This window comes from Pinus tabuliformis, chromosome 1_2, assembly GCF_031772625.1.
Source record: "Pinus tabuliformis cultivar Carrire ecotype Pingquan chromosome 1_2, CPIR1, whole genome shotgun sequence".
Lineage (NCBI taxonomy): Eukaryota > Viridiplantae > Streptophyta > Pinopsida > Pinales > Pinaceae > Pinus > Pinus tabuliformis.
The window spans coordinates 818,992,201-819,001,245 of NC_142298.1; the positions used below are offsets into that span (position 1 = coordinate 818,992,201).

The 9,045-nt window shown below is 42.7% G+C and overlaps 1 pseudogene; it reads left to right on the forward strand.

Moving 5' to 3' along the window:
• The first annotated feature begins 2,519 nt into the window (after nt 1-2,519).
• On the forward strand, nt 2,520-3,713 carry LOC149208426 (phosphoglucan, water dikinase, chloroplastic pseudogene; annotated as a pseudogene).
• Nucleotides 3,714-9,045: the final 5,332 nt, after the last annotated feature.

Genomic DNA, 9,045 nt, shown 5'->3' on the forward strand with positions numbered 1-9,045 from the left:
CCAAGTTCTCAAGTTGATCCTCAGAAAACATTGCCTGAAAAATTGCCAAAGCTGGATGCTGAAAAAACTCAAATCTGAAGAGAACATGAGTCAGCTACATGTCTGATTCATCTCTGAATGTTGCTTGACAACTCCATCACGTGCCAAGCTGCAAAAGGATCAAATTTTCCTTTGCTTGAAATAAACATCATGTGTCCACTGAAAAAATTTGATGAATGCCCATTGGCGTATCTGCTGATGATGATTGCCCACTGGCTGCTTCGCTGATGTTGTCGAGACTTTCAGTCTGACAACCACTTGTCAATTTCATTGACATTCTCCCCCCTTTTTTAGCTAAAAGGGGAGGAAATCTTCTCCAAATTATGTCTGAACTCCCCCCTATAGGTGGAGGAGTATTTCACTGGTGTACTCCCCCGTTCAACTGCATGAGAGTACCATCTTCCTTTGACTGTTGGCTGCAATATGTGTGAGTGAATCCGATTGTAAAACTTGTACAATCTTCCGGTTGTGGATGACCATTCCCAAGGATCAATCCATGAATAATTTATCTTCAATCTAGCTGATTGTCATTGGTTGCAACATTTCTCTGATGTATGAATTGACTTGCCACAATGGCTACAAGGATGGAGATCAAAACATTGATTTTCCAGATGACCAGTTCTTTGATAATAAGAACATCTCGGTTTGTCTGCAACTTGAGTTTGTGTGCATTTTTGTTTGTCTGCAACTTCAGTTTGTGTGCATTGACGTCGGTCTGCAAGTTGCTGAGAACATGCTGAGGTGATTTGTTCAAGTAATCTGGCACTAACGAACTGAATGGGCTTTGAATAATCAGGGATATGTAATTTGTTGTTATCTTTGACATATCGTAAGCCACATCGATTTCGATTACTTTGAGTTTCTTCCCATGGCATGATGATGGGTTTGGAAGAAAGTTTAACTGGAACAACTTCAACACGTGAAGTTGGTTGGATGGATGAAGTTGAATGATCAGTTGTCTCTAGATTGGTCAAAGACTTGGAAGCAACACGCTTCTCTTGCAACTCATTTATCTGTAGTTGCGACTCCAATTGAAGGAACTCAATCGTTTCATGTGCGTGTTGAATATGCACTTGAATGGCAGCAAGAGTGGTTTTTTTTATGTGCACCATGTCATCGGCTTATGATAACATTAAATTGTTAATAATTTGGGACAACTGAATGTGTGTCGCCATGTTGCCTTGCTTACTTTGAATTCAGGGTCGCTTGTACTGTTGCTTATTGCTAATGCTTTAAACACTTGCTAGAAGTTTATAACTTGGTTGCTTGAACTCTTGATTTCACGCTCACTTGATGACGATTGCTTTGCTTGAATGTTTCACTGACACTTTTTGAATGTTGCAATCAACTTTGCACTTGATTTTGACACGCTCGCTTGCTTGGTTGTTTAAATGACACGCTCGCTTGATTTGTTGTTTGAATGACACGCTTGCTTGCTTTGTTTGCACTTGCTTTAAACACTGGCTTGATGTTCACTTGAAGAATAGTATACTATAATTCACACTTATTTGATGATGATTGCTTGCTAGATGGCTTGCTTGAACTTGCTTGATTGATGACTGACACTTTGTGCTTTCTTGAATGTACTCAATGAATGTGTTGATTTTAAACAAGAAAGGGTGTCAAACACTGTCGAAAATGCACCCAAGAGACAAATGACAAGTTCAATCTTGATGAATCAGTTTAATACTTACTTGAATTAATGTATTCACCCTAACAATTCAAATTAGGGCGTCGGTTACAACCGAGAATGCACCCGTACAATTCAGTTAAAAAATGTTTATCTGCAAGTGATACAAAAAGTGTTGATGATGTTGATGTTGTCTTGGCTTGAAATGCTTGATTTTGTAGTGTCATTAACTTGATTATATGATGTGAAATGTGCTTGCTTGGAAGATCATCTTATCAAGTTGATGATGTTGATGCTTTGTGCTTATGAACTTAATTGATTATGGGAGCTTTGATTTCAGGAGCTTGATCGATGACTTGTATATGTAAACTTTCTTATGTGCATGTAGTTGTTTTGTTTAAGCATAATAAAGAGAGTGTTTTACAAATTCGACTCAAATCATGCAAGCACATTCATGACACGGAGTGTACCTATGATCCCCTTATTCAATTTCGGGCAGATCTAAGACACGATCACCACAAAAAGATATGTCTTTATTAATTACTGGGGTACATCATTCTTCAACTTCTCAAGCAATGAGAATGTCACACTTGCAAACTTTGTCTTCAAAACACTGCCTGCACTGGCTCAATTGCTCTCAAAGTAAAAGATTACTTTGGAGTACATCAATGACTTTAAAAGGGATTTCGCTTATCACTCCAAATACAAAATATACTCCTTACCTCTCCAAAATAAAAAATTTAATGCCCTGATACACTAATCCTTTTTCTTACGTCACTCCTTGTATCTCCCAAAATTAACCACCACATATCACTTCAAAAAAACGTTTTACACAACAATTACTATATCTATGCAAGACAATATTGTGAATAACTCTCTTATTGAAAAAAAAGTAGCAGATGTGAACCATGGATTTCCACACAAAGAAACTGATTGTAGTGCCAAGGGTTGTTCAATCATTGCTCAAGAGCCTTTTGTGGCTCAATTGAAAAGAAAATTTGCACCTTTAGAAACAGAAGTTGAATTGCAAGATTTTTTTGATAAAGTAGGTGGACAACGGGCATCTAAACGGAAGAGGCGTAAGATTGTGGATGCCACGCATTGTTGATTTGCGCTCTTCTTATCCTAAAACCTTAAGTGGATTAACACAGGTCAAATTCCCATACCAAACAAACACACTGAGATATCTAGACTTATTTTCTGTGAAGTGGAAAGGATTTCATCAGAAACATCCATGTCAGCGAATGAGGTTCTTGTGATTCGTAAGATACATCCTTGCTTGCCTTCATTCAAGTCTGAATTTACTGCTTTAGTTCCATTGACACGTATAAGAGATATAGCCCACCGGAATGACATTCCTCATTATTTGAAGCAAGAAATCAAGCATACAATACAAAACAAACTCCATCGTAATGCAGGTCTAGAAGATTTGATTGCAATAGATTTAATGTTTACAAGGGTCATGGAACAGTTGATCAAGACTTTGCATTCCCTAATATGGCTGACAGCAATGCTTGTAAAAGGCCTTGGAAGTGGTCTGAGGAATGATGCTCCTGATACTGCTATTGCTACTTGTCAAAAGTGGCGCCTCTGTGAAATTGGCCTTGAAGACTACTCTTTTGTATTACTGAGCAGGTTTGTGAATGTTGATGAGGCTAGAGGAGGCCCATCATGGCTGGTTCGGGAGGCAAGCTGCAGAAATGCAACTAGCTGGGATCATCCTTTAGGAACACTTGTGACTGGGATTCGTGAACTTGGGATGTCTGGTTGGCAACAAAATGAGTGTAGAGCGATTGAGAATGAGCTGCAGTGCTGGCAGAAAAGGGGTATTCCTAAGATAGAAGGAAATGAGAATGGTCTCATTATCTAGGCCTTGAGAGTGAAGGCTACACTGGACAGAGCACGCCGGCTTGCCACATTAGCTCAATTGAGCACAAAGGTTTATAATTGGATATCATATGCTCTTATTTCAGATTTCGTGCTACTGTGGTGCCGATTGCGTGGCAACCTTCAACAGCCTCATATCGACTTTTCTCTCTGCTAAAATATATATAAATTCAAAAGAAACTGGTGGCTACGCTGAAAGACATTGTATTACAAGTTATGGGTTCCAGCACAGGCCTTCCATCTTTATCTCTCCACTACGAGTCCTCACTACTGCTGGCTCTGATACCACATGAAGAAAAATCACAAAGCCATATAACCATATGCACAACAAATTAACACGCAAAAATTAAACTGGTGGAAAAGGCATAAAGCCATCATGTGGTCTCTCTTGCTCATGTATTTCTCATTATTCAAATAATTTAATAATACATTTAAATACATGAGTAAGTGGTCTTAAGATAGTGCGTTTATCTTAGACTCACTTGGTTGAGACAATTTCTCAACTTACACACTAATTTAGGAGATCTAGTTGGAGAGAATCTCTCATCCAAACTAGACTCCTTAGTTTGAGGAATTCTCATGATTTTATTTATTTAATTATGATTTTGGATTTATAATTGTTTTATTATGAGAGTGAGGCTAACATTTAGTTTGAATTTTTACATACACAAATATTTTGTTCTTGTTGGATTATTTTTTGTAATTGTTATACTCAGAAAACTTGATAGTTACACCCAAATGGACAATCTTGTAAGAACTATGCAAATCTTCTTTAAAGGACCAATCACAAAGATTCACATCCACATAAGGAAATGACTATCCAAATTTATAAGCATTTTAAAAAGCCATGGCGCCTCACCATATCCTTCAATATCTGTAATCAAACATTTATTTCTTGCCTTTCATTATAATTGCAATAAAGCATAAGATTGTGAGATATTGACGATAACCCCAGGAATGAAGCTCCAAGTAAAAACATGGAGACAGATTTTTCGCTAAAATGATAATATCACCTACAAATATCATAATATTTTCATCCCTAAAAATATCATGATAGCCTCTTAGATATCGAGATATTATCATAAGGAGAATGAAAATCCCCGAAAATATCATGATATTCTCTTAGATATCGAGATATTATGAGGGTACCATTAGACTTTGCCATCACCTTGTTTTTTTGGAGTGGAGATTGAAAATTTGAAATTTTTGAATATTTTTGCATTTTTTTTAGTTTGATCAATATTTTGCAATATTTTCCTGATGTTGCCAAAATTTTCTTTTCCAGACCCTCAGTGATTTTTTCACCGACACAATGTTTTCAATATTAGTCTTCAATAGTTCAGCATAGAGAGATAGTTCAATTTACAAATCTAAGAATTTACAACAACAGCAAAAAAGCCCTAACCAGAAAAGTCAACGCTGGTCAACAAGGTAGATTTGACCCTCAGCAAATCGGTCAACTTCAGTCAACTTCAGCTTCCAAACAGCAACATAAAACAGCCCTCAAAATAATCAAATTCAACCCAGTCAAAGTCTGGTCAAACAGCCCACCTGCGGCCAGCCCTAGCTGCAATCAACAGTCAACAGTCAAGAAATTTGGTCTCCTGAAATTTCAGCCTATATTTTGACCTCCTGAAATTTCAACGTCCTGAAATTTCGATCTATTGAAATTTCAGCCTCCTGAAATTTCTCTATATGTAGGAAATGTTTCAAAAATATGATGGTAGTGAAGTGAGATTTTGCATGAGGACTAGCTTGAGGTTTCTAGTCTACCCAAACATCCAGGTCAAAACACTTTCAAGGGCTTGCCTCAAGCTTTTCTTTGTTGTGATTGTGAAACAAAATCAATTTAATATTTATGTTCCATCTACTAAAAATAAAAAAGGGAAAAAGCGATTAAAAATTAGGAAGTAGCATTTAAGATTAGTTGTGGACTCTCAAATTATTCTAAAAGATACTTGTATAAAGTTATCATATGAAATAATAATAATAATAAATATAAGACAATTTAGCTTCGGAGAGCGGAGCAGGTACGACCATGCCTCAGTAACATGGCCTAAACGGGGGTCGTAGAACGGGGTTGCAGGCCGACATCGATCCTGCAGCTAACCTCGACACCATCCTTCCTCAGGTCTCGTGCCTGGGGTTTTTCTCGATTTTTATCTCCTCAAGTACCGCAGGTTTGTTTTACCCTTTCATTTCACCTCGTTTTGGTTATTTTCCCTCCGCCGATCGTTGTTAGGGTTTTGAAGCTGCGCTCAGACAGCTCACGGCTGCCTCCCGTCGTTTTCCCCCCACCTGCACAACCCGGATGGTTTACTGCTGCTCCTCATTTCTCGCCCTTTGAACAGCCCCGAACGGTTTCCTTTGCTGTCGGTGCCGGTCCCCAACGGTTACCTGGTTCCGAGGTTGTATCCTGTTTAAGCAGCTGGCGAAATGGATCTTGACGAGGTGGACTACTCGGACTCTCCGCTGGCAGAAGGATCCATCTGGCGATCCACGTTTACGGTTTCTGGAGGTCTGTACAGTGAAAGTTTATCCGCCAGTTTTGAGGACCTCACACAGTCGACTGATCCGGCTCTCTCCGCCTCTCTACAGCCTGGTGAACCCTCCTCCTGGGCACCCTTTTCTACTCCCTCCCTGGCCTCCCTTGGTTTTCTAGCGGAATGTTTCCAATCCTCTCCCATCGACGCCGGTCCCTCGAATCTGCTGGGTCTACACCCCCATCCGCTTCAACCTGAAGCATCCCCGGAGACCCCCTTCCTGCAGCTCCTCTCCCCCCCTGGCTCCCCCTGCCTCCTCTGGTAGCTACAACGCTATCCCCCCCCCCTTTCGACCCCTTACCCCTTCCCCCTAATCGCTGCACCGGTAGGATCTAGGGCACCTGCAAACCCTAGCCGCATGTCCTCCCGCCCATCAAAGAAACAACGCTATTTTAAATCCCGACCTGAGGACATCATTCTGAGGCTTGAAGAAGATATTTAGTGGGGAGATGCTATGGATTTAGCGGATAGAGTACTTGTGGGATGCATCTGGGGCAGGAATTATTCTGCGGAAAAGCTGAAGACATGGGCTACGGAGATTTGGGGCCAACATCTGGCGGAAATCCCCTCTGTCCAGACATTCGTGTGAGGTTGGTTCGCGCTGAGGTTCGCAAGGGCTGACCACACGAGCTGGGTATTGTCATCCTTCTGGCACTTCGAAAAAGCACCGGTACTCCTCAAAAGATGGTCGCCCCTTTTCAACCCGGAGACTGAACAAATTGGGGTCGGGCCAATATGGGTCAGACTCCCGGGCTTGCCACTACAGTACTGGTCCGAGGACATCTTCTGGGCACCTTCATGGAATCTGACAAATCTTATCTCACGACGGGGATAATGGCATACGCTAGGGTTCTAGTTCATCTAGATACAAGAGGAGGCCTGCAGGAACACATCACTATACAGTGGAAGTCCTTCTCGAGGAAGCAAAAGCTAGACTACAAAGGAATCCCTTACCGTTGCAGAAGATGCCATCAAGTGGGTCACCTTTACAAAGACTGCCCCCTCCTCAAAAAGACTCAGCAGGAATCCAGGATGCAAGACCAGCCCCCAACAGCAGAAAATCCAGCTCCACCAACCACGGCGGCACCAAGGGCGGAACAAATCAAGACCTCAGACACAGTGGAAGCACCGCTAGAACCTTTGAAAAAAGCAGGGCAAGAACCCGATCAGGCCTCCATGTCCTCCTCTGACGCGCTCAAGGGCAGCAAAAGGAGTCGTCTTTTCATCGGGTATGTCTCTCCCCCCTATTGACTCTGCTTCACATCTTACTTCTTCTTGTTTATCACTCTCCTCCCACTTGCCCCCTCCGGTCTTGATTCCCGCCCCCTCATCCCCGTCGGTCCTTGACCTGGTTGTGGATTCCCGCCCCCCTTTTCCCCCCTCAAAGACAAACCATCTATATATGACCTGCCCCCTCCCACAGCCATCGGCCATTTTTACTTCATGCTCCCTCTCATCTGTCCCTTCCCGCTCCCTTCAATCGCCCTCCCCCTCGGTAAATTCCACACCGAGGTACTCCACCCGCTCGACTGCAAAGCAGAAAGAGCCGGACGCCATAGGGCTGGCAGCTGCCCCTCCCATCCTCTCGCCCAAGCAGGGTAGAGGCAGACCTTCCAACATCCACAAGGCAAAAGAACAAGCTGGGGACGAAGTGATCCAGGGCAAACAACACACCATTGAAAGGGTTCTTAGAGCAAAGGACACCCTTCCCCACCCCCCTCCATGAAGATTTTGTCCTTCAATTGCAGAGGGCTGGCCAGCCCCGAAAAAAAGTTGGCCCTGAAGCGTCTCTTATTATCTGAGTTGGTTGACATTATCCTTTTACAAGAAACCCTTTGCAAGGCAAATACGGCCACTTCTATCCTCTGCTCTTGGATGCCTGGATGGTCTTTCCACGCTCTTGATGTCTCGGGACGCTCTGGGGGCATTGCAATTGGGTTCAAGAACTACACCATTAACCTGAAGAACATATGGGGTGGAGGGGGTTTCCTGGGGGCGGACATATATTCCAAGGATCTAGAGGAAGAGCTAAGAATCATAAATGTCTATGGACCTTGCCACAACAGGGAACTCTTTTGGCGAAAGCTTCTCAGCTCCCCCCTCCTCCTAGCTGGAAATGTAATCCTAGGGGGAGACCTGAATTTCTCTATGGGCTTCTCAGAATCCTGGGGACACATGGCGCAGATTGACCCGCTTTCTGATTTCTTCGAGCAGCTGCTTGAGAATTACCTCTGGATCGACATCCCCTCGGCCAAGATTCAGCATACCTGGAGGAACAACCGGTCTGGTGACCAGAGCCTGGCTAGGAGACTGGATCATTTTATTATTAAGGAGGCCTTTCACAACAGCCACCCCAGATCAAGGCAATGGGTCGGCAGTGGTGGTATGTCGGATCACAGACCCATTTTTCTAGAGGTTGGAGAAAAGCAACAGAAGCACAAGGCTCCTTTCAAGTTCAACTCCACTTGGCTCCGGGACCCCTCCTATATCAAACTAATAACCGATTTCTAGAAATTACACCCGATCTCTGAGGAGGAGGATCCAGCTAAATGCTTTGTAAAAACCTCTCTGAAATTAAGATGTTATCCAGAGCTTGGGCTCACAAGAAAAGGGAACAAGATGACCTAATAATCTCCCAAGCAGAGCAGGTGATTGCAGACCTTGAATCTCAGTCGGAGGGAACTTTCAACTCCCCGGAACAGAAAGCTATGTATGAAACCCTTATCAATCAAAGATCTCAAGTATTCAGAGACAGGGAGTCAAGCTGGAGACTTAGAAGCAGAGCAATCTGGCTAAAGGAGGGTGACGAAAACACAAAGTTTTTCCACCGCTTTGCAAATGGTTGGAAAACAATCAACACTATCTGGGAGCTACAAAATGACCAGGGGCAACAAGTTCACACCTCTAGAGAACTCGCCTCACTCGCCACCTCACACTTCAGGAACA